Source organism: Pimephales promelas, chromosome 13 (genome assembly GCF_988280905.1).
Source record: "Pimephales promelas chromosome 13, fPimPro1.hap1.1, whole genome shotgun sequence".
Classification (NCBI taxonomy): Eukaryota; Metazoa; Chordata; class Actinopteri; order Cypriniformes; family Leuciscidae; genus Pimephales; species Pimephales promelas.
In genome coordinates, this window is record NC_142781.1 from 7,074,218 (window position 1) to 7,097,068 (window position 22,851).

The window sequence follows — 22,851 nt, forward strand, 5'->3', positions numbered from 1 at the left end:
TAGAAAAGGACTAAAACAAAACAAATGACCATTGAAGTTTCCTGTAGAGTAATAAAAAATGTTAAGTCTGCCAACAAAAATAGCAGCTTTTTGCCATTTTAAGGACAGTGGGCAGTCTATCGTTTCAGTCGCTTTTGAACAAGCGTACGCTAAAAGAGGTCGGACTGTCTTCCAATTTAAGTTTCCGTAGTGTAGTGGTTATCACGTTGGCTTTACAGGCGAAAGGTCCTCATTTCGAAACTGGGCGGAAACAAGTAAAGGGGTATTTAATATACATGCTGAAATTCGCAACAAAGTTTTTGGACTATTGAAATTAGGTGAGGGCAATTGTACCAAAGAGCTGTAGGCAGACTGCCATTCCGAATGAGCTCTTATCTGTTGTTTGTGGAATTTAAACAGCTTGTCACAATGCTTGCAGGAAAGATTATGGGATGGAGCCATTTTCGAAAAAGCACATATCTTACATAAGGAGGTTTCTGTAGTGTAGTGGTGATCACGTTCGCCTAACACGCGAAAGGGCCTCGGTTCGAAACCGAGCAGAAACAGCAATTGGCTTTTGGCAGAAAATTTAAACTGTTTGCCACAACAGGAGGGCTCAGCTCACTTTTCCTTTGTACACTTTTTAACAAGCCTGCACCAGAAGATTTCTGTCTGCACATAAAGGGCTTGTTTCCGTAGTGTAGTGGTTATCACGTTCGCCTCACACGCGAAAGGTCCCCAGTTCGAAACTGGGCGGAAACTGTGGATGGTCTTTGCTAACATTTTTCAGTGGTTTTCTGTTGAGCAGGTCAGAACACTTGCAGGGCGATTTGCGGTGTAAATTCTTTAGAAAAGGACTAAAACAAAACAAATGACCACTGAAGTTTCCTGTAGAGTAATAAAAAATGTTAAGTCTGCCAACAAAAATAGCAGCTTTTTGCCATTTTAAGGACAGTGGGCAGTCTATCGTTTCAGTCGCTTTTGAACAAGCGTACGCTAAAAGAGGTCGGACTGTCTTCCAAGTTAAGTTTCCGTAGTGTAGTGGTTATCACGTTCGCTTTACACGTGAAAGGTCCTCAGTTCGAAACTGGGCGGAAACAAGTAAAGGGGTTTTTAATATACGTGCTGAAATTCGCAACAAAGTTTTTGGACTATTGAAATTAGGTGAGGGCAATTGTACCAAAGAGCTGTAGGCAGACTGCCATTCCGAATGAGCTCTTATCTGTTGTTTGTGGAATTTAAACAGCTTGTCACAATGCTTGCAGGAAAGATTATGGGATGGAGCCATTTTCGAAAAAGCACATGTCTTACATAAGGAGGTTTCTGTAGTGTAGTGGTGATCACGTTCGCCTAACACGCGAAAGGGCCTCGGTTCGAAACCGAGCAGAAACAGCAATTGGCTTTTGGCAGAAAATTTAAACTGTTTGCCACAACAGGAGGGCTCAGCTCACTTTTCCTTGGTACACTTTTTAACAAGCCTGCACCAGAAGATTTCTGTCTGCACCTAAAGGGCTTGTTTCCGTAGTGTAGTGGTTATCACGTTCGCCTCACACGCGAAAGGTCCCCAGTTCGAAACTGGGCGGAAACTGTGGATGGTCTTTGCTAACATTTTTCAGTGGTTTTCTGTTGAGCAGGTCAGAACACTTGCAGGGAGATTTGCGGTGTAAATTCTTTAGAAAAGGACTAAAACAAAACAAATGACCATTGAAGTTTCCTGTAGAGTAATAAAAAAAAATGTTTAGTCTGCCAACAAAAATAGCAGCTTTTTGCCATTTTAAGGACAGTGGGCAGTCTATCGTTTCAGTCGCTTTTGAACAAGCGTACGCTAAAAGAGGTCGGACTGTCTTCCAAGTTAAGTTTCCGTAGTGTAGTGGTTATCACGTTCGCTTTACACGCGAAAGGTCCTCAGTTCGAAACTGGGCGGAAACAAGTAAAGGGGTTTTTAATATACGTGCTGAAATTCGCAACAAAGTTTTTGGACTATTGAAATTAGGTGAGGGCAATTGTACCGAAGAGCTGTAGGCAGACTGCCATTACGAATGAGCTCTTATCTGTTGTTTGTGGAATTTAAACAGCTTGTCACAATGCTTGCAGGAAAGATTATGGGATGGAGCCATTTTCGAAAAAGCACATGTCTTACATAAGGAGGTTTCTGTAGTGTAGTGGTGATCACGTTCGCCTAACACGCGAAAGGGCCTCGGTTCGAAACCGAGCAGAAACAGCAATTGGCTTTTGGCAGAAAATTTAAACTGTTTGCCACAACAGGAGGGCTCAGCTCACTTTTCCTTGGTACACTTTTTAACAAGCCTGCACCAGAAGATTTCTGTCTGCACCTGAAGGGCTTGTTTCCGTAGTGTAGTGGCTATCACGTTCGCCTCACACGCGAAAGGTCCCCAGTTCGAAACTGGGCGGAAACTGTGGATGGTCTTTGCTAACATTTTTTCAGTGGTTTTCTGTTGAGCGGGTCAGAACACTTGCAGGGCGATTTGCGGTTTAAATTCTTTAGAAAAGGACTAAAACAAAACAAATGACCATTGAAGTTTCCTGTAGAGTAATAAAAAATGTTAAGTCTGCCAACAAAAATAGCAGCTTTTTGCCATTTTAAGGACAGTGGGCAGTCTATCGTTTCAGTCGCTTTTGAACAAGCGTACGCTAAAAGAGGTCGGACTGTCTTCCAAGTTAAGTTTCCGTAGTGTAGTGGTTATCATGTTCGCTTTACACGCGAAAGGTCCTCAGTTCGAAACTGGGCTGAAACAAGTAAAGGGGTTTTTAATATACGTGCTGAAATTCGCAACAAAGTTTTTGGACTATTGAAATTAGGTGAGGGCAATTGTACCAAAGAGCTGTAGGCAGACTTCCATTCCGAATGAGCTCTTATCTGTTATTTGTGGAATTTAAACAGCTTGTCACAATGCTTGCAGGAAAGATTATGGGATAGAGACATTTTCGAAAAAGCACATATCTTACATAAGGAGGTTTCTGTAGTGTAGTGGTGATCACGTTCGCCTAACACGCGAAAGGGCCTCGGTTCGAAACCGAGCAGAAACAGCAATTGGCTTTTGGCAGAAAAAATTTAAACTGTTTGCCACAACAGGAGGGCTCAGCTCACTTTTCCTTTGTACACTTTTTAACAAGCCTGCACCAGAAGATTTCTGTCTGCACATAAAGGGCTTGTTTCCGTAGTGTAGTGGTTATCACGTTCGCCTCACACGCGAAAGGTCCCCAGTTCGAAACTGGGTGGAAACTGTGGATGGTCTTTGCTAACATTTTTCAGTGGTTTTCTGTTGAGCAGGTCAGAACACTTGCAGGGCGATTTGCGGTGTAAATTCTTTAGAAAAGGACTAAAACAAAACAAATGACCATTGAAGTTTCCTGTAGAGTAATAAAAAATGTTAAGTCTGCCAACAAAAATAGCAGCTTTTTGCCATTTTAAGGACAGTGGGCAGTCTATCGTTTCAGTCGCTTTTGAACAAGCGTACGCTAAAAGAGGTCGGACTGTCTTCCAATTTAAGTTTCCGTAGTGTAGTGGTTATCACGTTGGCTTTACAGGCGAAAGGTCCTCATTTCGAAACTGGGCGGAAACAAGTAAAGGGGTATTTAATATACATGCTGAAATTCGCAACAAAGTTTTTGGACTATTGAAATTAGGTGAGGGCAATTGTACCAAAGAGCTGTAGGCAGACTGCCATTCCGAATGAGCTCTTATCTGTTGTTTGTGGAATTTAAACAGCTTGTCACAATGCTTGCAGGAAAGATTATGGGATGGAGCCATTTTCGAAAAAGCACATATCTTACATAAGGAGGTTTCTGTAGTGTAGTGGTGATCACGTTCGCCTAACACGCGAAAGGGCCTCGGTTCGAAACCGAGCAGAAACAGCAATTGGCTTTTGGCAGAAAATTTAAACTGTTTGCCACAACAGGAGGGCTCAGCTCACTTTTCCTTTGTACACTTTTTAACAAGCCTGCACCAGAAGATTTCTGTCTGCACATAAAGGGCTTGTTTCCGTAGTGTAGTGGTTATCACGTTCGCCTCACACGCGAAAGGTCCCCAGTTCGAAACTGGGCGGAAACTGTGGATGGTCTTTGCTAACATTTTTCAGTGGTTTTCTGTTGAGCAGGTCAGAACACTTGCAGGGCGATTTGCGGTGTAAATTCTTTAGAAAAGGACTAAAACAAAACAAATGACCACTGAAGTTTCCTGTAGAGTAATAAAAAATGTTAAGTCTGCCAACAAAAATAGCAGCTTTTTGCCATTTTAAGGACAGTGGGCAGTCTATCGTTTCAGTCGCTTTTGAACAAGCGTACGCTAAAAGAGGTCGGACTGTCTTCCAAGTTAAGTTTCCGTAGTGTAGTGGTTATCACGTTCGCTTTACACGTGAAAGGTCCTCAGTTCGAAACTGGGCGGAAACAAGTAAAGGGGTTTTTAATATACGTGCTGAAATTCGCAACAAAGTTTTTGGACTATTGAAATTAGGTGAGGGCAATTGTACCAAAGAGCTGTAGGCAGACTGCCATTCCGAATGAGCTCTTATCTGTTGTTTGTGGAATTTAAACAGCTTGTCACAATGCTTGCAGGAAAGATTATGGGATGGAGCCATTTTCGAAAAAGCACATGTCTTACATAAGGAGGTTTCTGTAGTGTAGTGGTGATCACGTTCGCCTAACACGCGAAAGGGCCTCGGTTCGAAACCGAGCAGAAACAGCAATTGGCTTTTGGCAGAAAATTTAAACTGTTTGCCACAACAGGAGGGCTCAGCTCACTTTTCCTTGGTACACTTTTTAACAAGCCTGCACCAGAAGATTTCTGTCTGCACCTAAAGGGCTTGTTTCCGTAGTGTAGTGGTTATCACGTTCGCCTCACACGCGAAAGGTCCCCAGTTCGAAACTGGGCGGAAACTGTGGATGGTCTTTGCTAACATTTTTCAGTGGTTTTCTGTTGAGCAGGTCAGAACACTTGCACGGAGATTTGCGGTGTAAATTCTTTAGAAAAGGACTAAAACAAAACAAATGACCATTGAAGTTTCCTGTAGAGTAATAAAAAAAAATGTTTAGTCTGCCAACAAAAATAGCAGCTTTTTGCCATTTTAAGGACAGTGGGCAGTCTATCGTTTCAGTCGCTTTTGAACAAGCGTACGCTAAAAGAGGTCGGACTGTCTTCCAAGTTAAGTTTCCGTAGTGTAGTGGTTATCACGTTCGCTTTACACGCGAAAGGTCCTCAGTTCGAAACTGGGCGGAAACAAGTAAAGGGGTTTTTAATATACGTGCTGAAATTCGCAACAAAGTTTTTGGACTATTGAAATTAGGTGAGGGCAATTGTACCGAAGAGCTGTAGGCAGACTGCCATTACGAATGAGCTCTTATCTGTTGTTTGTGGAATTTAAACAGCTTGTCACAATGCTTGCAGGAAAGATTATGGGATGGAGCCATTTTTGAAAAAGCACATGTCTTACATAAGGAGGTTTCTGTAGTGTAGTGGTGATCACGTTCGCCTAACACGCGAAAGGGCCTCGGTTCGAAACCGAGCAGAAACAGCAATTGGCTTTTGGCAGAAAATTTAAACTGTTTGCCACAACAGGAGGGCTCAGCTCACTTTTCCATGGTACACTTTTTAACAAGCCTGCACCAGAAGATTTCTGTCTGCACCTGAAGGGCTTGTTTCCGTAGTGTAGTGGCTATCACGTTCGCCTCACACGCGAAAGGTCCCCAGTTCGAAACTGGGCGGAAACTGTGGATGGTCTTTGCTAACATTTTTCAGTGGTTTTCTGTTGAGCAGGTCAGAACACTTGCAGGGCGATTTGCGGTGTAAATTCTTTAGAAAAGGACTAAAACAAAACAAATGACCACTGAAGTTTCCTGTAGAGTAATAAAAAATGTTAAGTCTGCCAACAAAAATAGCAGCTTTTTGCCATTTTAAGGACAGTGGGCAGTCTATCGTTTCAGTCGCTTTTGAACAAGCGTACGCTAAAAGAGGTCGGACTGTCTTCCAAGTTAAGTTTCCGTAGTGTAGTGGTTATCACGTTCGCTTTACAGGCGAAAGGTCCTCATTTCGAAACTGGGCGGAAACAAGTAAAGGGGTATTTAATAAACATGCTGAAATTCGCAACAAAGTTTTTGGACTATTGAAATTAGGTGAGGGCAATTGTACCAAAGAGCTGTAGGCAGACTGCCATTCCGAATGAGCTCTTATCTGTTGTTTGTGGAATTTAAACAGCTTGTCACAATGCTTGCAGGAAAGATTATGGGATGGAGCCATTTTCGAAAAAGCACATATCTTACATAAGGAGGTTTCTGTAGTGTAGTGGTGATCACGTTCGCCTAACACGCGAAAGGGCCTCGGTTCGAAACCGAGCAGAAACAGCAATTGGCTTTTGGCAGAAAATTTAAACTGTTTGCCACAACAGGAGGGCTCAGCTCACTTTTCCTTTGTACACTTTTTAACAAGCCTGCACCAGAAGATTTCTGTCTGCACATAAAGGGCTTGTTTCCGTAGTGTAGTGGTTATCACGTTTGCCTCACACGCGAAAGGTCCCCAGTTCGAAACTGGGCGGAAACTGTGGATGGTCTTTGCTAACATTTTTCAGTGGTTTTCTGTTGAGCAGGTCAGAACACTTGCAGGGCGATTTGCGGTGTAAATTCTTTAGAAAAGGACTAAAACAAAACAAATGACCATTGAAGTTTCCTGTAGAGTAATAAAAAATGTTAAGTCTGCCAACAAAAATAGCATCTTTTTGCCATTTTAAGGACAGTGGCCGGTTTCTATCGTTTCAGTCGCTTTTGAACAAGCGTACGCTAAAAGAGGTCGGACTGTCTTCCAAGTTAAGTTTCCGTAGTGTAGTGGTTATCACGTTCGCTTTACACGTGAAAGGTCCTCAGTTCGAAACTGGGCGGAAACAAGTAAAGGGGTTTTTAATATACGTGCTGAAATTCGCAACAAAGTTTTTGGACTATTGAAATTAGGTGAGGGCAATTGTACCAAAGAGCTGTAGGCAGACTGCCATTCCGAATGAGCTCTTATCTGTTGTTTGTGGAATTTAAACAGCTTGTCACAATGCTTGCAGGAAAGATTATGGGATGGAGCCATTTTCGAAAAAGCACATGTCTTACATAAGGAGGTTTCTGTAGTGTAGTGGTGATCACGTTCGCCTAACACGCGAAAGGGCCTCGGTTCGAAACCGAGCAGAAACAGCAATTGGCTTTTGGCAGAAAATTTAAACTGTTTGCCACAACAGGAGGGCTCAGCTCACTTTTCCTTGGTACACTTTTTAACAAGCCTGCACCAGAAGATTTCTGTCTGCACCTAAAGGGCTTGTTTCCGTAGTGTAGTGGTTATCACGTTCGCCTCACACGCGAAAGGTCCCCAGTTCGAAACTGGGCGGAAACTGTGGATGGTCTTTGCTAACATTTTTCAGTGGTTTTCTGTTGAGCAGGTCAGAACACTTGCAGGGAGATTTGCGGTGTAAATTCTTTAGAAAAGGACTAAAACAAAACAAATGACCATTGAAGTTTCCTGTAGAGTAATAAAAAAAAATGTTTAGTCTGCCAACAAAAATAGCAGCTTTTTGCCATTTTAAGGACAGTGGGCAGTCTATCGTTTCAGTCGCTTTTGAACAAGCGTACGCTAAAAGAGGTCGGACTGTCTTCCAAGTTAAGTTTCCGTAGTGTAGTGGTTATCACGTTCGCTTTACACGCGAAAGGTCCTCAGTTCGAAACTGGGCGGAAACAAGTAAAGGGGTTTTTAATATACGTGCTGAAATTCGCAACAAAGTTTTTGGACTATTGAAATTAGGTGAGGGCAATTGTACCGAAGAGCTGTAGGCAGACTGCCATTACGAATGAGCTCTTATCTGTTGTTTGTGGAATTTAAACAGCTTGTCACAATGCTTGCAGGAAAGATTATGGGATGGAGCCATTTTCGAAAAAGCACATGTCTTACATAAGGAGGTTTCTGTAGTGTAGTGGTGATCACGTTCGCCTAACACGCGAAAGGGCCTCGGTTCGAAACCGAGCAGAAACAGCAATTGGCTTTTGGCAGAAAATTTAAACTGTTTGCCACAACAGGAGGGCTCAGCTCACTTTTCCTTGGTACACTTTTTAACAAGCCTGCACCAGAAGATTTCTGTCTGCACCTGAAGGGCTTGTTTCCGTAGTGTAGTGGCTATCACGTTCGCCTCACACGCGAAAGGTCCCCAGTTCGAAACTGGGCGGAAACTGTGGATGGTCTTTGCTAACATTTTTCAGTGGTTTTCTGTTGAGCAGGTCAGAACACTTGCAGGGCGATTTGCGGTGTAAATTCTTTAGAAAAGGACTAAAACAAAACAAATGACCATTGAAGTTTCCTGTAGAGTAATAAAAAATGTTAAGTCTGCCAACAAAAATAGCAGCTTTTTGCCATTTTAAGGACAGTGGGCAGTCTATCGTTTCAGTCGCTTTTGAACAAGCGTACGCTAAAAGAGGTCGGACTGTCTTCCAAGTTAAGTTTCCGTAGTGTAGTGGTTATCACGTTCGCTTTACACGCGAAAGGTCCTCAGTTCGAAACTGGGCGGAAACAAGTAAAGGGGTTTTTAATATACGTGCTGAAATTCGCAACAAAGTTTTTGGACTATTGAAATTAGGTGAGGGCAATTGTACCAAAGAGCTGTAGGCAGACTTCCATTCCGAATGAGCTCTTATCTGTTATTTGTGGAATTTAAACAGCTTGTCACAATGCTTGCAGGAAAGATTATGGGATAGAGACATTTTCGAAAAAGCACATATCTTACATAAGGAGGTTTCTGTAGTGTAGTGGTGCTCACGTTCGCCTAACACGCGAAAGGGCCTCGGTTCGAAACCGAGCAGAAACAGCAATTGGCTTTTGGCAGAAAAAATTTAAACTGTTTGCCACAACAGGAGGGCTCAGCTCACTTTTCCTTGGTACACTTTTTAACAAGCCTGCACCAGAAGATTTCTGTCTGCACCTAAAGGGCTTGTTTCCGTAGTGTAGTGGTTATCACGTTCGCCTCACACGCGAAAGGTCCCCAGTTCAAAACTGGGCGGAAACTGTGGATGGTCTTTGCTAACATTTTTCAGTGGTTTTCTGTTGAGCAGGTCAGAACACTTGCAGGGAGATTTGCGGTGTAAATTCTTTAGAAAAGGACTAAAACAAAACAAATGACCATTGAAGTTTCCTGTAGAGTAATAAAAAAAAATGTTTAGTCTGCCAACAAAAATAGCAGCTTTTTGCCATTTTAAGGACAGTGGGCAGTCTATCGTTTCAGTCGCTTTTGAACAAGCGTACGCTAAAAGAGGTCGGACTGTCTTCCAAGTTAAGTTTCCGTAGTGTAGTGGTTATCACGTTCGCTTTACACGCGAAAGGTCCTCAGTTCGAAACTGGGCGGAAACAAGTAAAGGGGTTTTTAATATACGTGCTGAAATTCGCAACAAAGTTTTTGGACTATTGAAATTAGGTGAGGGCAATTGTACCGAAGAGCTGTAGGCAGACTGCCATTACGAATGAGCTCTTATCTGTTGTTTGTGGAATTTAAACAGCTTGTCACAATGCTTGCAGGAAAGATTATGGGATGGAGCCATTTTCGAAAAAGCACATGTCTTACATAAGGAGGTTTCTGTAGTGTAGTGGTGATCACGTTCGCCTAACACGCGAAAGGGCCTCGGTTCGAAACCGAGCAGAAACAGCAATTGGCTTTTGGCAGAAAATTTAAACTGTTTGCCACAACAGGAGGGCTCAGCTCACTTTTCCTTGGTACACTTTTTAACAAGCCTGCACCAGAAGATTTCTGTCTGCACCTGAAGGGCTTGTTTCCGTAGTGTAGTGGCTATCACGTTCGCCTCACACGCGAAAGGTCCCCAGTTCGAAACTGGGCGGAAACTGTGGATGGTCTTTGCTAACATTTTTCAGTGGTTTTCTGTTGAGCAGGTCAGAACACTTGCAGGGCGATTTGCGGTGTAAATTCTTTAGAAAAGGACTAAAACAAAACAAATGACCATTGAAGTTTCCTGTAGAGTAATAAAAAATGTTAAGTCTGCCAACAAAAATAGCAGCTTTTTGCCATTTTAAGGACAGTGGGCAGTCTATCGTTTCAGTCGCTTTTGAACAAGCGTACGCTAAAAGAGGTCGGACTGTCTTCCAAGTTAAGTTTCCGTAGTGTAGTGGTTATCACGTTCGCTTTACACGCGAAAGGTCCTCAGTTCGAAACTGGGCGGAAACAAGTAAAGGGGTTTTTAATATACGTGCTGAAATTCGCAACAAAGTTTTTGGACTATTGAAATTAGGTGAGGGCAATTGTACCAAAGAGCTGTAGGCAGACTTCCATTCCGAATGAGCTCTTATCTGTTATTTGTGGAATTTAAACAGCTTGTCACAATGCTTGCAGGAAAGATTATGGGATAGAGACATTTTCGAAAAAGCACATATCTTACATAAGGAGGTTTCTGTAGTGTAGTGGTGCTCACGTTCGCCTAACACGCGAAAGGGCCTCGGTTCGAAACCGAGCAGAAACAGCAATTGGCTTTTGGCAGAAAAAATTTAAACTGTTTGCCACAACAGGAGGGCTCAGCTCACTTTTCCTTTGTACACTTTTTAACAAGCCTGCACCAGAAGATTTCTGTCTGCACATAAAGGGCTTGTTTCCGTAGTGTAGTGGTTATCACGTTCGCCTCACACGCGAAAGGTCCCCAGTTCGAAACTGGGTGGAAACTGTGGATGGTCTTTGCTAACATTTTTCAGTGGTTTTCTGTTGAGCAGGTCAGAACACTTGCAGGGCGATTTGCGGTGTAAATTCTTTAGAAAAGGACTAAAACAAAACAAATGACCATTGAAGTTTCCTGTAGAGTAATAAAAAATGTTAAGTCTGCCAACAAAAATAGCAGCTTTTTGCCATTTTAAGGACAGTGGGCAGTCTATCGTTTCAGTCGCTTTTGAACAAGCGTACGCTAAAAGAGGTCGGACTGTCTTCCAAGTTAAGTTTCCGTAGTGTAGTGGTTATCACGTTCGCTTTACACGTGAAAGGTCCTCAGTTCGAAACTGGGCGGAAACAAGTAAAGGGGTTTTTAATATACGTGCTGAAATTCGCAACAAAGTTTTTGGACTATTGAAATTAGGTGAGGGCAATTGTACCAAAGAGCTGTAGGCAGACTGCCATTCCGAATGAGCTCTTATCTGTTGTTTGTGGAATTTAAACAGCTTGTCACAATGCTTGCAGGAAAGATTATGGGATGGAGCCATTTTCGAAAAAGCACATGTCTTACATAAGGAGGTTTCTGTAGTGTAGTGGTGATCACGTTCGCCTAACACGCGAAAGGGCCTCGGTTCGAAACCGAGCAGAAACAGCAATTGGCTTTTGGCAGAAAATTTAAACTGTTTGCCACAACAGGAGGGCTCAGCTCACTTTTCCTTTGTACACTTTTTATCAAGCCTGCACCAGAAGATTTCTGTCTGCACCTAAAGGGCTTGTTTCCGTAGTGTAGTGGTTATCACGTTCGCCTCACACGCGAAAGGTCCCCAGTTCGAAACTGGGCGGAAACTGTGGATGGTCTTTGCTAACATTTTTCAGTGGTTTTCTGTTGAGCAGGTCAGAACACTTGCAGGGCGATTTGCGGTGTAAATTCTTTAGAAAAGGACTAAAACAAAACAAATGACCATTGAAGTTTCCTGTAGAGTAATAAAAAATGTTAAGTCTGCCAACAAAAATAGCAGCTTTTTGCCATTTTAAGGACAGTGGGCAGTCTATCGTTTCAGTCGCTTTTGAACAAGCGTACGCTAAAAGAGGTCGGACTGTCTTCCAAGTTAAGTTTCCGTAGTGTAGTGGTTATCACGTTCGCTTTACACGCAAAAGGTCCTCAGTTCGAAACTGGGCTGAAACAAGTAAAGGGGTTTTTAATATACGTGCTGAAATTCGCAACAAAGTTTTTGGACTATTGAAATTAGGTGAGGGCAATTGTACCAAAGAGCTGTAGGCAGACTTCCATTCCGAATGAGCTCTTATCTGTTATTTGTGGAATTTAAACAGCTTGTCACAATGCTTGCAGGAAAGATTATGGGATAGAGACATTTTCGAAAAAGCACATATCTTACATAAGGAGGTTTCTGTAGTGTAGTGGTGATCACGTTCGCCTAACACGCGAAAGGGCCTCGGTTCGAAACCGAGCAGAAACAGCAATTGGCTTTTGGCAGAAAATGTAAACTGTTTGCCACAACAGGAGGGCTCAGCTCACTTTTTCATTTGTACACTTTTTAACAAGCCTGCACCAGAAGATTTCTGTCTGCACCTGAAGGGCTTGTTTCCGTAGTGTAGTGGTTATCACGTTCGCCTCACACGCGAAAGGTCCCCAGTTCGAAACTGGGCGGAAACTGTGGATGGTCTTTGCTAACATTTTTTCAGTGGTTTTCTGTTGAGCGGGTCAGAACACTTGCAGGGCGATTTGTGGTGTAAATTCTTTAGAAAAGGACTAAAACAAAACAAATGACCATTGAAGTTTCCTGTAGAGTAATAAAAAATGTTTAGTCTGCCAACAAAAATAGCAGCTTTTTGCCATTTTAAGGACAGTGGGCAGTCTATCGTTTCAGTCGCTTTTGAACAAGCGTATGGTAAAAGAAGTCGGACTGTCTTACAAGATAAGTTTCCGTAGTGTAGTGGTTATCACGTTCGCTTTACACGCGAAAGGTCCTCAGTTCGAAACTGGGCGGAAACAAGTAAAGGGGTTTTAAATATACGTGCTGAAATTCGCAACAAAGTTTTTGGACTATTGAAATTAGGTGAGGGCAATTGTACCAAAGAGCTGTAGGCAGACTGCCATTCCGAATGAGCTCTTATCTTTTGTTTGTGGAATTTAAACAGCTTGTCACAATGCTTGCAGGAAAGATTATGGGATGGAGCCATTTTCGAAAAAGCACATATCTTACATAAGGAGGTTTCTGTAGTGTAGTGGTGATCACGTTCGCCTAACACGCGAAAGGGCCTCGGTTCGAAACCGAGCAGAAACAGCAATTGGCTTTTGGCAGAAAATTTAAACTGTTTGCCACAACAGGAGGGCTCAGCTCACTTTTCCTTTGTACACTTTTTAACAAGCCTGCACCAGAAGATTTCTGTCTGCACATAAAGGGCTTGTTTCCGTAGTGTAGTGGTTATCACGTTCGCCTCACACGCGAAAGGTCCCCAGTTCGAAACTGGGCGGAAACTGTGGATGGTCTTTGCTAACATTTTTCAGTGGTTTTCTGTTGAGCAGGTCAGAACACTTGCAGGGCGATTTGCGGTGTAAATTCTTTAGAAAAGGACTAAAACAAAACAAATGACCATTGAAGTTTCCTGTAGAGTAATAAAAAATGTTAAGTCTGCCAACAAAAATAGCAGCTTTTTGCCATTTTAAGGACAGTGGGCAGTCTATCGTTTCAGTCGCTTTTGAACAAGCGTACGCTAAAAGAGGTCGGACTGTCTTCCAAGATAAGTTTCCGTAGTGTAGTGGTTATCACGTTCGCTTTACACGTGAAAGGTCCTCAGTTCGAAACTGGGTGGAAACAAGTAAAGGGGTTTTTAATATACGTGCTGAAATTCGCAACAAAGTTTTTGGACTATTGAAATTAGGTGAGGGCAATTGTACCAAAGAGCTGTAGGCAGACTGCCATTCCGAATGAGCTCTTATCTGTTGTTTGTGGAATTGAAACAGCTTGTCACAATGCTTGCAGGAAAGATTATGGGATGGAGCCATTTTCGAAAAAGCACATGTCTTACATAAGGAGGTTTCTGTAGTGTAGTGGTGATCACGTTCTCCTAACACGCGAAAGGGCCTCGGTTCGAAACCGAGCAGAAACAGCAATTGGCTTTTGGCAGAAAATTTAAACTGTTTGCCACAACAGGAGGGCTCAGCTGACTTTTCCTTGGTACACTTTTTAACAAGCCTGCACCAGAAGATTTCTGTCTGCACCTGAAGGGCTTGTTTCCGTAGTGTAGTGGTTATCACGTTCGCCTCACACGCGAAAGGTCCCCAGTTCGAAACTGGGCGGAAACTGTGGATGGTCTTTGCTAACATTTTTTCAGTGGTTTTCTGTTGAGCGGGTCAGAACACTTGCAGGGCGATTTGTGGTGTAAATTCTTTAGAAAAGGACTAAAACAAAACAAATGACCATTGAAGTTTCCTGTAGAGTAATAAAAAATGTTTAGTCTGCCAACAAAAATAGCAGCTTTTTGCCATTTTAAGGACAGTGGGCAGTCTATCGTTTTAGTCGCTTTTGAACAAGCGTACGCTAAAAGAGGTCGGACTGTCTTCCAAGCTAAGTTTCCGTAGTGTAGTGGTTATCACGTTCGCTTTACACGCGAAAGGTCCTCAGTTCGAAACTGGGCGGAAACAAGTAAAGGGGTTTTTAAAATACTTGCTGAAATTCGCAACAAAGTTTTTGGACTATTGAAATTAGGTGAGGGCAATTGTACCAAAGAGCTGTAGGCAGACTGCCATTCCGAATGAGCTCTTATCTGTTGTTTGTGGAATTTAAACAGCTTGTCACAATGCTTGCAGGAAAGATTATGGGATGGAGCCATTTTCGAAAAAGCACATGTCTTACATAAGGAGGTTTCTGTAGTGTAGTGGTGATCACGTTCGCCTAACACGCGAAAGGGCCTCGGTTCGAAACCGAGCAGAAACAGCAATTGGCTTTTGGCAGAAAATTTAAACTGTTTGCCACAACAGGAGGGCTCAGCTCACTTTTCCTTTGTACACTTTTTAACAAGCCTGCACCAGAAGATTTCTGTCTGCACCTAAAGGGCTTGTTTCCGTAGTGTAGTGGTTATCACGTTCGCCTCACACGCGAAAGGTCCCCAGTTCGAAACTGGGCGGAAACTGTGGATGGTCTTTGCTAACATTTTTCAGTGGTTTTCTGTTGAGCAGGTCAGAACACTTGCAGGGCGATTTGCGGTGTAAATTCTTTAGAAAAGGACTAAAACAAAACAAATGACCATTGAAGTTTCCTGTAGAGTAATAAAAAATGTTAAGTCTGCCAACAAAAATAGCAGCTTTTTGCCATTTTAAGGACAGTGGGCAGTCTATCGTTTCAGTCGCTTTTGAACAAGCGTACGCTAAAAGAGGTCGGACTGTCTTCCAAGTTAAGTTTCCGTAGTGTAGTGGTTATCACGTTCGCTTTACACGCGAAAGGTCCTCAGTTCGAAACTGGGCTGAAACAAGTAAAGGGGTTTTTAATATACGTGCTGAAATTCGCAACAAAGTTTTTGGACTATTGAAATTAGGTGAGGGCAATTGTACCAAAGAGCTGTAGGCAGACTTCCATTCCGAATGAGCTCTTATCTGTTATTTGTGGAATTTAAACAGCTTGTCACAATGCTTACAGGAAAGATTATGGGATAGAGACATTTTCGAAAAAGCACATATCTTACATAAGGAGGTTTCTGTAGTGTAGTGGTGATCACGTTCGCCTAACACGCGAAAGGGCCTCGGTTCGAAACCGAGCAGAAACAGCAATTGGCTTTTGGCAGAAAATTTAAACTGTTTGCCACAACAGGAGGGCTCAGCTCACTTTTCCTTTGTACACTTTTTAACAAGCCTGCACCAGAAGATTTCTGTCTGCACCTAAAGGGCTTGTTTCCGTAGTGTAGTGGTTATCACGTTCGCCTCACACGCGAAAGGTCCCCAGTTCGAAACTGGGCGGAAACTGTGGATGGTCTTTGCTAACATTTTTCAGTGGTTTTCTGTTGAGCAGGTCAGAACACTTGCAGGGCGATTTGCGGTGTAAATTCTTTAGAAAAGGACTAAAACAAAACAAATGACCATTGAAGTTTCCTGTAGAGTAATAAAAAATGTTAAGTCTGCCAACAAAAATAGCAGCTTTTTGCCATTTTAAGGACAGTGGGCAGTCTATCGTTTCAGTCGCTTTTGAACAAGCGTACGCTAAAAGAGGTCGGACTGTCTTCCAATTTAAGTTTCCGTAGTGTAGTGGGTATCACGTTGGCTTTACACGCGAAAGGTCCTCATTTCGAAACTGGGCGGAAACAAGTAAAGGGGTATTTAATATACATGCTGAAATTCGCAACAAAGTTTTTGGACTATTGAAATTAGGTGAGGGCAATTGTACCAAAGAGCTGTAGGCAGACTGCCATTCTGAATGAGCTCTTATCTGTTATTTGTGGAATTTAAACAGCTTGTCACAATGCTTGCAGGAAAGATTATGGGAGGGAGCCATTTTCGAAAAAGCACATGTCTTACATAAGGAGGTTTCTGTAGTGTAGTGGTGATCACGTTCGCCTAACACGCGAAAGGGCCTCGGTTCGAAACCGAGCAGAAACAGCAATTGGCTTTTGGCAGAAAATTTAATCTGTTTGTCACAACAGGAGGGCTCAGCTCACTTTTCCTTGGTACACTTTTTAACAAGCCTGCACCAGAAGATTTCTGTCTGCACCTGAAGGGCTTGTTTCTGTAGTGTAGTGGTTATCACGTTCGCCTCACACGCGAAAGGTCCCCAGTTCGAAACTGGGCGGAAACTGTGGATGGTCTTTGCTAACATTTTTCAGTGGTTTTCTGTTGAGCAGGTCAGAACACTTGCAGGGCGATTTGCTGTGTAAATTCTTTAGAAAAGGACTAAAACAAAACAAATGACCATTGAAGTTTCCTGTAGAGTGATAAAAAATGTTAAGTCTGCCAACAAAAATAGCAGCTTTTTGCCATTTTAAGGACAGTGGGCAGTCTATCGTTTCAGTCGCTTTTGAACAAGCGTACGCTAAAAGAGGTCGGACTGTCTTCCAAGCTAAGTTTCCGTAGTGTAGTGGTTATCACGTTCGCTTTACACGTGAAAGGTCCTCAGTTCGAAACTGGGCGGAAACAAGTAAAGGGGTTTTTAATATATGGCTGAAATTCGCAACAAAGTTTTTGGACTATTGAAATTAGGTGAGGGCAATTGTACCAAAGAGCTGTAGGCAGACTGCCATTCCGAATGAGCTCTTATCTGTTGTTTGTGGAATTTAAACAGCTTGTCACAATGCTTGCAGGAAAGATTATGGGATGGAGCCATTTTCGAAAAAGCACATGTCTTACATAAGGAGGTTTCTGTAGTGTAGTGGTGATCACGTTTGCCTAACAAGCGAAAGGGCCTCGGTTCGAAACCGAGCAGAAACAGCAATTGGCTTTTGGCAGAAAATTTAAACTGTTTGCCACAACAGGAGGGCTCAGCTCACTTTTCCTTTGTACACTTTTTAACAAGCCTGCACCAGAAGATTTCTGTCTGCACCTGAAGGGCTTGTTTCCGTAGTGTAGTGGTTATCACGTTCGCCTCACACGCGAAAGGTCCCCAGTTCGAAACTGGGCGGAAACTGTGGATGGTCTTTGCTAACATTTTTTCAGTGGTTTTCTGTTGAGCGGGTCAGAACACTTGCAGGGCGATTTGTGGTGTAAATTCTTTAGAAAAGGACTAAAACAAAACAAATGACCATTGAAGTTTCCTGTAGAGTAATAAAAAATGTTTAGTCTGCCAACAAAAATAGCAGCTTTTTGCCATTTTAAGGACAGTGGGCATTCTATCGTTTCAGTCGCTTTTGAACAAGCGTACGCTAAAAGAGGTCGGACTGTCTTCCAACATAAGTTTCCGTAGTGTAGTGGTTATCACGTTCGCTTTACACGCGAAAGGTCCTCATTTCGAAACTGGGCGGAAACAAGTAAAGGGGTTTTTAATATACGTGCTGAAATTCGCAACAAAGTTTTTGGACTATTGAAATTAGGTGAGGGCAATTGTACCAAAGATCTGTAGGCAGACTGCCATTCCGAATGAGCTCTTATCTGTTATTTGTGGAATTTAAACAGCTTGTCACAATGCTTGCAGGAAAGATTATGGGATGGAGCCATTTTCGAAAAAGCACATGTCTTACATAAGGAGGTTTCTGTAGTGCAGTGGTGATCACGTTCGCCTAACACGCGAAAGGGCCTCGGTTCGAAACCGAGCAGAAACAGCAATTGGCTTTTGGCAGAAAATTTAAACCGTTTGCCACAACAGGAGGGCTCAGCTCACTTTTCCTTTGTACACTTTTTAACAAGCCTGCACCAGAAGATTTCTGTCTGCATATAAAGAGCTTGTTTCCGTAGTGTAGTGGTTATCACGTTCGCCTCACACGCAAAAGGTCCCCAGTTCGAAACTGGGCGGAAACTGTGGATGGTCTTTGCAAACATTTTTCAGTGGTTTTCTGTTGAGCAGGTCAGAACACTTGCAGGGCGATTTGCGGTGTAAATTCTTTAGAAAAGGACTAAAACAAAACAAATGACCATTGAAGTTTCCTGTAGAGTAATAAAAAATGTTAAGTCTGCCAACAAAAATAGCAAGTTTTTGCCATTTTAAGGACAGTGGGCAGTCTATCGTTTCAGTCGCTTTTGAACAAGCGTACGCTAAAAGAGGTCGGACTGTCTTCCAATTTAAGTTTCCGTAGTGTAGTGGTTATCACGTTGGCTTTACACGCGAAAGGTCCTCAGTTCGAAACTGGGCGGAAACAAGTAAAGGGGTATTTAATATACATGCTGAAATTCGCAACAAAGTTTTTGGACTATTGAAATTAGGTGAGGGCAATTGTACCAAAGAGCTGTAGGCAGACTGCCATTCCGAATGAGCTCTTATCTGTTATTTGTGGAATTTAAACAGCTTGTCACAATGCTTGCAGGAAAGATTATGGGATGGAGCCATTTTCGAAAAAGCACATGTCTTACATAAGGAGGTTTCTGTAGTGTAGTGGTGATCACGTTCGCCTAACACGCGAAAGGGCCTCGGTTCGAAACCGAGCAGAAACAGCAATTGGCTTTTGGCAGAAAATTTAAACTGTTTGCCACAACAGGAGGGCTCAGCTCACTTTTCCTTGGTACACTTTTTAACAAGCCTGCACCAGAAGATTTCTGTCTGCACCTAAAGGGCTTGTTTCCGTAGTGTAGTGGTTATCACGTTCGCCTCACACGCGAAAGGTCCCCAGTTCGAAACTGGGCGGAAACTGTGGATGGTCTTTGCTAACATTTTTTCAGTGGTTTTCTGTTGAGCGGGTCAGAACACTTGCAGGGCGATTTGTGGTGTAAATTCTTTAGAAAAGGACTAAAACAAAACAAATGACCATTGAAGTTTCCTGTAGAGTAATAAAAAATGTTTAGTCTGCCAACAAAAATAGCAGCTTTTTGCCATTTTAAGGACAGTGGGCAGTCTATCGTTTCAGTCGCTTTTGAACAAGCGTACGCTAAAAGAGGTCGGACTGTCTTCCAAGTTAAGTTTCCGTAGTGTAGTGGTTATCACGTTCGCTTTACACGCGAAAGGTCCTCAGTTCGAAACTGGGCTGAAACAAGTAAAGGGGTTTTTAATATACGTGCTGAAATTCGCAACAAAGTTTTTGGACTAATGAAATTAGGTGAGGGCAATTGTACCAAAGAGCTGTAGGCAGACTGCCATTCCGAATGAGCTCTTATCTGTTATTTGTGGAATTTAAACAGCTTGTCACAATGCTTGCAGGAAAGATTATGGGATGGAGCCATTTTCGAAAAAGCACATGTCTTACATAAGGAGGTTTCTGTAGTGCAGTGGTGATCACGTTTGCCTAACACGCGAAAGGGCCTCGGTTCGAAACCGAGCAGAAACAGCAATTGGCTTTTGGCAGAAAATTTAAACTGTTTGCCACAACAGGAGGGCTCAGCTCACTTTTCCTTGGTACACTTTTTAACAAGCCTGCACCAGAAGATTTCTGTCTGCATATAAAGGGCTTGTTTCCGTAGTGTAGTGGTTATCACGTTCGCCTCACACGCGAAAGGTCCCCAGTTCGAAACTGGGCGGAAACTGTGGATGGTCTTTGCTAACATTTTTCAGTGGTTTTCTGTTGAGCAGGTCAGAACACTTGCAGGGCGATTTGCGGTGTAAATTCTTTAGAAAAGGACTAAAACAAAACAAATGACCATTGAAGTTTCCTGTAGAGTGATAAAAAATGTTAAGTCTGCCAACAAAAATAGCAGCTTTTTGCCATTTTAAGGACAGTGGGCAGTCTATCGTTTCAGTCGCTTTTGAACAAGCGTACGCTAAAAGAGGTCGGACTGTCTTCCAAGCTAAGTTTCCGTAGTGTAGTGGTTATCACGTTCGCTTTACACGTGAAAGGTCCTCAGTTCGAAACTGGGCGGAAACAAGTAAAGGGGTTTTTAATATACGTGCTGAAATTCGCAACAAAGTTTTTGGACTATTGAAATTAGGTGAGGGCAATTGTACCAAAGAGCTGTAGGCAGACTGCCATTCCGAATGAGCTCTTATCTGTTGTTTGTGGAATTTAAACAGCTTGTCACAATGCTTGCAGGAAAGATTATGGGATGGAGCCATTTTCGAAAAAGCACATGTCTTACATAAGGAGGTTTCTGTAGTGTAGTGGTGATCACGTTCGCCTAACAAGCGAAAGGGCCTCGGTTCGAAACCGAGCAGAAACAGCAATTGGCTTTTGGCAGAAAATTTAAACTGTTTGCCACAACAGGAGGGCTCAGCTCACTTTTCCTTTGTACACTTTTTAACAAGCCTGCACCAGAAGATTTCTGTCTGCACCTGAAGGGCTTGTTTCCGTAGTGTAGTGGTTATCACGTTCGCCTCACACGCGAAAGGTCCCCAGTTCGAAACTGGGCGGAAACTGTGGATGGTCTTTGCTAACATTTTTTCAGTGGTTTTCTGTTGAGCAGGTCAGAACACTTGCAGGGCGATTTGTGGTGTAAATTCTTTAGAAAAGGACTAAAACAAAACAAATGACCATTGAAGTTTCCTGTAGAGTAATAAAAAATGTTTAGTCTGCCAACAAAAATAGCAGCTTTTTGCCATTTTAAGGACAGTGGGCAGTCTATCGTTTCAGTCGCTTTTGAACAAGCGTACGCTAAAAGAGGTCGGACTTTCTTCCAAGTTAAGTTTCCGTAGTGTAGTGGTTATCACGTTCGCTTTACACGCGAAAGGTCCTCAGTTCGAAACTGGGCTGAAACAAGTAAAGGGGTTTTTAATATACGTGCTGAAATTCGCAACAAAGTTTTTGGACTAATGAAATTAGGTGAGGGCAATTGTACCAAAGAGCTGTAGGCAGACTGCCATTCCGAATGAGCTCTTATCTGTTATTTGTGGAATTTAAACAGCTTGTCACAATGCTTGCAGGAAAGATTATGGGATGGAGCCATTTTCGAAAAAGCACATGTCTTACATAAGGAGGTTTCTGTAGTGTAGTGGTGATCACGTTCGCCTAACACGCGAAAGGGCCTCAGTTCGAAACCGAGCAGAAACAGCAATTGGCTTTTGGCAGAAAATTTAAACTGTTTGCCACAACAGGAGGGCTCAGCTCACTTTTCCTTTGTACACTTTTTAACAAGCCTGCACCAGAAGATTTCTGTCTGCACATAAAGGGCTTGTTTCCGTAGTGTAGTGGTTATCACGTTCGCCTCACACGCGAAAGGTCCCCAGTTCGAAACTGGGCGGAAACTGTGGATGGTCTTTGCTAACATTTTTCAGTGGTTTTCTGTTGAGCAGGTCAGAACACTTGCAGGGCGATTTGCGGTGTAAATTCTTTAGAAAAGGACTAAAACAAAACAAATGACCATTGAAGTTTCCTGTAGAGTAATAAAAAATGTTAAGTCTGCCAACAAAAATAGCAGCTTTTTGCCATTTTAAGGACAGTGGGCAGTCTATCGTTTCAGTCGCTTTTGAACAAGCGTACGCTAAAAGAGGTCGGACTGTCTTCCAATTTAAGTTTCCGTAGTGTAGTGGGTATCACGTTGGCTTTACACGCGAAAGGTCCTCATTTCGAAACTGGGCGGAAACAAGTAAAGGGGTATTTAATATACATGCTGAAATTCGCAACAAAGTTTTTGGACTATTGAAATTAGGTGAGGGCAATTGTACCAAAGAGCTGTAGGCAGACTGCCATTCTGAATGAGCTCTTATCTGTTATTTGTGGAATTTAAACAGCTTGTCACAATGCTTGCAGGAAAGATTATGGGAGGGAGCCATTTTCGAAAAAGCACATGTCTTACATAAGGAGGTTTCTGTAGTGTAGTGGTGATCACGTTCGCCTAACACGCGAAAGGGCCTCGGTTCGAAACCGAGCAGAAACAGCAATTGGCTTTTGGCAGAAAATTTAATCTGTTTGTCACAACAGGAGGGCTCAGCTCACTTTTCCTTGGTACACTTTTTAACAAGCCTGCACCAGAAGATTTCTGTCTGCACCTGAAGGGCTTGTTTCCGTAGTGTAGTGGTTATCACGTTCGCCTCACACGCGAAAGGTCCCCAGTTCGAAACTGGGCGGAAACTGTGGATGGTCTTTGCTAACATTTTTTCAGTGGTTTTCTGTTGAGCGGGTCAGAACACTTGCAGGGCGATTTGTGGTGTAAATTCTTTAGAAAAGGACTAAAACAAAACAAATGACCATTGAAGTTTCCTGTAGAGTAATAAAAAAATGTTTAGTCTGCCAACAAAAATAGCAGCTTTTTGCCATTTTAAGGACAGTGGGCATTCTATCGTTTCAGTCGCTTTTGAACAAGCGTACGCTAAAAGAGGTCGGACTGTCTTCCAAGATAAGTTTCCGTAGTGTAGTGGTTATCACGTTCGCTTTACACGCGAAAGGTCCTCATTTCGAAACTGGGCGGAAACAAGTAAAGGGGTTTTTAATATACGTGCTGAAATTCGCAACAAAGTTTTTGGACTATTGAAATTAGGTGAGGGCAATTGTACCAAAGAGCTGTAGGCAGACTGCCATTCCGAATGAGCTCTTATCTGTTGTTTGTGGAATTTAAACAGCTTGTCACAATGCTTGCAGGAAAGATTATGGGATGGAGCCATTTTCGAAAAAGCACATGTCTTACATAAGGAGGTTTCTGTAGTGTAGTGGTGATCACGTTCGCCTAACACGCGAAAGGGCC

The 22,851-nt window shown here is 42.7% G+C and overlaps 52 non-coding genes across 52 annotated transcripts; all 52 read left to right on the forward strand.

Moving 5' to 3' along the window:
- Positions 1 to 472: 472 nt before the first annotated feature.
- trnav-aac (transfer RNA valine (anticodon AAC)) lies at positions 473 to 545 on the forward strand. Its single transcript has one exon. It is a non-coding gene; the product is annotated as a tRNA-Val (tRNA).
- A 123-nt stretch (positions 546 to 668) lies between these two features.
- trnav-cac (transfer RNA valine (anticodon CAC)) lies at positions 669 to 741 on the forward strand. The gene has a single exon. It is a non-coding gene; the product is annotated as a tRNA-Val (tRNA).
- A 265-nt stretch (positions 742 to 1,006) lies between these two features.
- trnav-uac (transfer RNA valine (anticodon UAC)) lies at positions 1,007 to 1,079 on the forward strand. The gene has a single exon. It is a non-coding gene; the product is annotated as a tRNA-Val (tRNA).
- A 219-nt stretch (positions 1,080 to 1,298) lies between these two features.
- Positions 1,299 to 1,371, forward strand: trnav-aac (transfer RNA valine (anticodon AAC)). Its single transcript has one exon. It is a non-coding gene; the product is annotated as a tRNA-Val (tRNA).
- A 123-nt stretch (positions 1,372 to 1,494) lies between these two features.
- trnav-cac (transfer RNA valine (anticodon CAC)) lies at positions 1,495 to 1,567 on the forward strand. The gene has a single exon. It is a non-coding gene; the product is annotated as a tRNA-Val (tRNA).
- A 268-nt stretch (positions 1,568 to 1,835) lies between these two features.
- On the forward strand, positions 1,836 to 1,908 carry trnav-uac (transfer RNA valine (anticodon UAC)). The gene has a single exon. It is a non-coding gene; the product is annotated as a tRNA-Val (tRNA).
- A 219-nt stretch (positions 1,909 to 2,127) lies between these two features.
- On the forward strand, positions 2,128 to 2,200 carry trnav-aac (transfer RNA valine (anticodon AAC)). Its single transcript has one exon. It is a non-coding gene; the product is annotated as a tRNA-Val (tRNA).
- A 754-nt stretch (positions 2,201 to 2,954) lies between these two features.
- trnav-aac (transfer RNA valine (anticodon AAC)) lies at positions 2,955 to 3,027 on the forward strand. Its single transcript has one exon. It is a non-coding gene; the product is annotated as a tRNA-Val (tRNA).
- A 755-nt stretch (positions 3,028 to 3,782) lies between these two features.
- trnav-aac (transfer RNA valine (anticodon AAC)) lies at positions 3,783 to 3,855 on the forward strand. Its single transcript has one exon. It is a non-coding gene; the product is annotated as a tRNA-Val (tRNA).
- A 123-nt stretch (positions 3,856 to 3,978) lies between these two features.
- Positions 3,979 to 4,051, forward strand: trnav-cac (transfer RNA valine (anticodon CAC)). Its single transcript has one exon. It is a non-coding gene; the product is annotated as a tRNA-Val (tRNA).
- A 265-nt stretch (positions 4,052 to 4,316) lies between these two features.
- Positions 4,317 to 4,389, forward strand: trnav-uac (transfer RNA valine (anticodon UAC)). The gene has a single exon. It is a non-coding gene; the product is annotated as a tRNA-Val (tRNA).
- Positions 4,390 to 4,608: 219 nt separating this feature from the next.
- trnav-aac (transfer RNA valine (anticodon AAC)) lies at positions 4,609 to 4,681 on the forward strand. Its single transcript has one exon. It is a non-coding gene; the product is annotated as a tRNA-Val (tRNA).
- A 123-nt stretch (positions 4,682 to 4,804) lies between these two features.
- On the forward strand, positions 4,805 to 4,877 carry trnav-cac (transfer RNA valine (anticodon CAC)). Its single transcript has one exon. It is a non-coding gene; the product is annotated as a tRNA-Val (tRNA).
- A 268-nt stretch (positions 4,878 to 5,145) lies between these two features.
- On the forward strand, positions 5,146 to 5,218 carry trnav-uac (transfer RNA valine (anticodon UAC)). The gene has a single exon. It is a non-coding gene; the product is annotated as a tRNA-Val (tRNA).
- A 219-nt stretch (positions 5,219 to 5,437) lies between these two features.
- On the forward strand, positions 5,438 to 5,510 carry trnav-aac (transfer RNA valine (anticodon AAC)). Its single transcript has one exon. It is a non-coding gene; the product is annotated as a tRNA-Val (tRNA).
- A 753-nt stretch (positions 5,511 to 6,263) lies between these two features.
- trnav-aac (transfer RNA valine (anticodon AAC)) lies at positions 6,264 to 6,336 on the forward strand. Its single transcript has one exon. It is a non-coding gene; the product is annotated as a tRNA-Val (tRNA).
- A 463-nt stretch (positions 6,337 to 6,799) lies between these two features.
- On the forward strand, positions 6,800 to 6,872 carry trnav-uac (transfer RNA valine (anticodon UAC)). The gene has a single exon. It is a non-coding gene; the product is annotated as a tRNA-Val (tRNA).
- Positions 6,873 to 7,091: 219 nt separating this feature from the next.
- Positions 7,092 to 7,164, forward strand: trnav-aac (transfer RNA valine (anticodon AAC)). The gene has a single exon. It is a non-coding gene; the product is annotated as a tRNA-Val (tRNA).
- A 123-nt stretch (positions 7,165 to 7,287) lies between these two features.
- trnav-cac (transfer RNA valine (anticodon CAC)) lies at positions 7,288 to 7,360 on the forward strand. Its single transcript has one exon. It is a non-coding gene; the product is annotated as a tRNA-Val (tRNA).
- Positions 7,361 to 7,628: 268 nt separating this feature from the next.
- Positions 7,629 to 7,701, forward strand: trnav-uac (transfer RNA valine (anticodon UAC)). Its single transcript has one exon. It is a non-coding gene; the product is annotated as a tRNA-Val (tRNA).
- Positions 7,702 to 7,920: 219 nt separating this feature from the next.
- Positions 7,921 to 7,993, forward strand: trnav-aac (transfer RNA valine (anticodon AAC)). Its single transcript has one exon. It is a non-coding gene; the product is annotated as a tRNA-Val (tRNA).
- Positions 7,994 to 8,454: 461 nt separating this feature from the next.
- trnav-uac (transfer RNA valine (anticodon UAC)) lies at positions 8,455 to 8,527 on the forward strand. Its single transcript has one exon. It is a non-coding gene; the product is annotated as a tRNA-Val (tRNA).
- Positions 8,528 to 9,285: 758 nt separating this feature from the next.
- On the forward strand, positions 9,286 to 9,358 carry trnav-uac (transfer RNA valine (anticodon UAC)). The gene has a single exon. It is a non-coding gene; the product is annotated as a tRNA-Val (tRNA).
- A 219-nt stretch (positions 9,359 to 9,577) lies between these two features.
- trnav-aac (transfer RNA valine (anticodon AAC)) lies at positions 9,578 to 9,650 on the forward strand. Its single transcript has one exon. It is a non-coding gene; the product is annotated as a tRNA-Val (tRNA).
- A 461-nt stretch (positions 9,651 to 10,111) lies between these two features.
- trnav-uac (transfer RNA valine (anticodon UAC)) lies at positions 10,112 to 10,184 on the forward strand. Its single transcript has one exon. It is a non-coding gene; the product is annotated as a tRNA-Val (tRNA).
- Positions 10,185 to 10,939: 755 nt separating this feature from the next.
- Positions 10,940 to 11,012, forward strand: trnav-uac (transfer RNA valine (anticodon UAC)). Its single transcript has one exon. It is a non-coding gene; the product is annotated as a tRNA-Val (tRNA).
- A 219-nt stretch (positions 11,013 to 11,231) lies between these two features.
- Positions 11,232 to 11,304, forward strand: trnav-aac (transfer RNA valine (anticodon AAC)). The gene has a single exon. It is a non-coding gene; the product is annotated as a tRNA-Val (tRNA).
- A 123-nt stretch (positions 11,305 to 11,427) lies between these two features.
- Positions 11,428 to 11,500, forward strand: trnav-cac (transfer RNA valine (anticodon CAC)). Its single transcript has one exon. It is a non-coding gene; the product is annotated as a tRNA-Val (tRNA).
- A 557-nt stretch (positions 11,501 to 12,057) lies between these two features.
- trnav-aac (transfer RNA valine (anticodon AAC)) lies at positions 12,058 to 12,130 on the forward strand. The gene has a single exon. It is a non-coding gene; the product is annotated as a tRNA-Val (tRNA).
- A 124-nt stretch (positions 12,131 to 12,254) lies between these two features.
- trnav-cac (transfer RNA valine (anticodon CAC)) lies at positions 12,255 to 12,327 on the forward strand. Its single transcript has one exon. It is a non-coding gene; the product is annotated as a tRNA-Val (tRNA).
- A 266-nt stretch (positions 12,328 to 12,593) lies between these two features.
- trnav-uac (transfer RNA valine (anticodon UAC)) lies at positions 12,594 to 12,666 on the forward strand. The gene has a single exon. It is a non-coding gene; the product is annotated as a tRNA-Val (tRNA).
- Positions 12,667 to 12,885: 219 nt separating this feature from the next.
- trnav-aac (transfer RNA valine (anticodon AAC)) lies at positions 12,886 to 12,958 on the forward strand. The gene has a single exon. It is a non-coding gene; the product is annotated as a tRNA-Val (tRNA).
- A 123-nt stretch (positions 12,959 to 13,081) lies between these two features.
- trnav-cac (transfer RNA valine (anticodon CAC)) lies at positions 13,082 to 13,154 on the forward strand. The gene has a single exon. It is a non-coding gene; the product is annotated as a tRNA-Val (tRNA).
- A 753-nt stretch (positions 13,155 to 13,907) lies between these two features.
- Positions 13,908 to 13,980, forward strand: trnav-cac (transfer RNA valine (anticodon CAC)). Its single transcript has one exon. It is a non-coding gene; the product is annotated as a tRNA-Val (tRNA).
- A 266-nt stretch (positions 13,981 to 14,246) lies between these two features.
- Positions 14,247 to 14,319, forward strand: trnav-uac (transfer RNA valine (anticodon UAC)). The gene has a single exon. It is a non-coding gene; the product is annotated as a tRNA-Val (tRNA).
- Positions 14,320 to 14,538: 219 nt separating this feature from the next.
- On the forward strand, positions 14,539 to 14,611 carry trnav-aac (transfer RNA valine (anticodon AAC)). The gene has a single exon. It is a non-coding gene; the product is annotated as a tRNA-Val (tRNA).
- A 123-nt stretch (positions 14,612 to 14,734) lies between these two features.
- Positions 14,735 to 14,807, forward strand: trnav-cac (transfer RNA valine (anticodon CAC)). The gene has a single exon. It is a non-coding gene; the product is annotated as a tRNA-Val (tRNA).
- Positions 14,808 to 15,364: 557 nt separating this feature from the next.
- trnav-aac (transfer RNA valine (anticodon AAC)) lies at positions 15,365 to 15,437 on the forward strand. The gene has a single exon. It is a non-coding gene; the product is annotated as a tRNA-Val (tRNA).
- Positions 15,438 to 15,560: 123 nt separating this feature from the next.
- On the forward strand, positions 15,561 to 15,633 carry trnav-cac (transfer RNA valine (anticodon CAC)). The gene has a single exon. It is a non-coding gene; the product is annotated as a tRNA-Val (tRNA).
- Positions 15,634 to 16,190: 557 nt separating this feature from the next.
- On the forward strand, positions 16,191 to 16,263 carry trnav-aac (transfer RNA valine (anticodon AAC)). The gene has a single exon. It is a non-coding gene; the product is annotated as a tRNA-Val (tRNA).
- A 461-nt stretch (positions 16,264 to 16,724) lies between these two features.
- On the forward strand, positions 16,725 to 16,797 carry trnav-uac (transfer RNA valine (anticodon UAC)). The gene has a single exon. It is a non-coding gene; the product is annotated as a tRNA-Val (tRNA).
- A 414-nt stretch (positions 16,798 to 17,211) lies between these two features.
- Positions 17,212 to 17,284, forward strand: trnav-cac (transfer RNA valine (anticodon CAC)). The gene has a single exon. It is a non-coding gene; the product is annotated as a tRNA-Val (tRNA).
- A 1,092-nt stretch (positions 17,285 to 18,376) lies between these two features.
- Positions 18,377 to 18,449, forward strand: trnav-uac (transfer RNA valine (anticodon UAC)). Its single transcript has one exon. It is a non-coding gene; the product is annotated as a tRNA-Val (tRNA).
- Positions 18,450 to 18,668: 219 nt separating this feature from the next.
- Positions 18,669 to 18,741, forward strand: trnav-aac (transfer RNA valine (anticodon AAC)). Its single transcript has one exon. It is a non-coding gene; the product is annotated as a tRNA-Val (tRNA).
- A 123-nt stretch (positions 18,742 to 18,864) lies between these two features.
- trnav-cac (transfer RNA valine (anticodon CAC)) lies at positions 18,865 to 18,937 on the forward strand. Its single transcript has one exon. It is a non-coding gene; the product is annotated as a tRNA-Val (tRNA).
- Positions 18,938 to 19,691: 754 nt separating this feature from the next.
- trnav-cac (transfer RNA valine (anticodon CAC)) lies at positions 19,692 to 19,764 on the forward strand. The gene has a single exon. It is a non-coding gene; the product is annotated as a tRNA-Val (tRNA).
- Positions 19,765 to 20,029: 265 nt separating this feature from the next.
- On the forward strand, positions 20,030 to 20,102 carry trnav-uac (transfer RNA valine (anticodon UAC)). The gene has a single exon. It is a non-coding gene; the product is annotated as a tRNA-Val (tRNA).
- Positions 20,103 to 20,321: 219 nt separating this feature from the next.
- On the forward strand, positions 20,322 to 20,394 carry trnav-aac (transfer RNA valine (anticodon AAC)). Its single transcript has one exon. It is a non-coding gene; the product is annotated as a tRNA-Val (tRNA).
- A 123-nt stretch (positions 20,395 to 20,517) lies between these two features.
- trnav-cac (transfer RNA valine (anticodon CAC)) lies at positions 20,518 to 20,590 on the forward strand. The gene has a single exon. It is a non-coding gene; the product is annotated as a tRNA-Val (tRNA).
- Positions 20,591 to 21,344: 754 nt separating this feature from the next.
- trnav-cac (transfer RNA valine (anticodon CAC)) lies at positions 21,345 to 21,417 on the forward strand. Its single transcript has one exon. It is a non-coding gene; the product is annotated as a tRNA-Val (tRNA).
- Positions 21,418 to 21,974: 557 nt separating this feature from the next.
- On the forward strand, positions 21,975 to 22,047 carry trnav-aac (transfer RNA valine (anticodon AAC)). Its single transcript has one exon. It is a non-coding gene; the product is annotated as a tRNA-Val (tRNA).
- A 123-nt stretch (positions 22,048 to 22,170) lies between these two features.
- Positions 22,171 to 22,243, forward strand: trnav-cac (transfer RNA valine (anticodon CAC)). The gene has a single exon. It is a non-coding gene; the product is annotated as a tRNA-Val (tRNA).
- Positions 22,244 to 22,851: the final 608 nt, after the last annotated feature.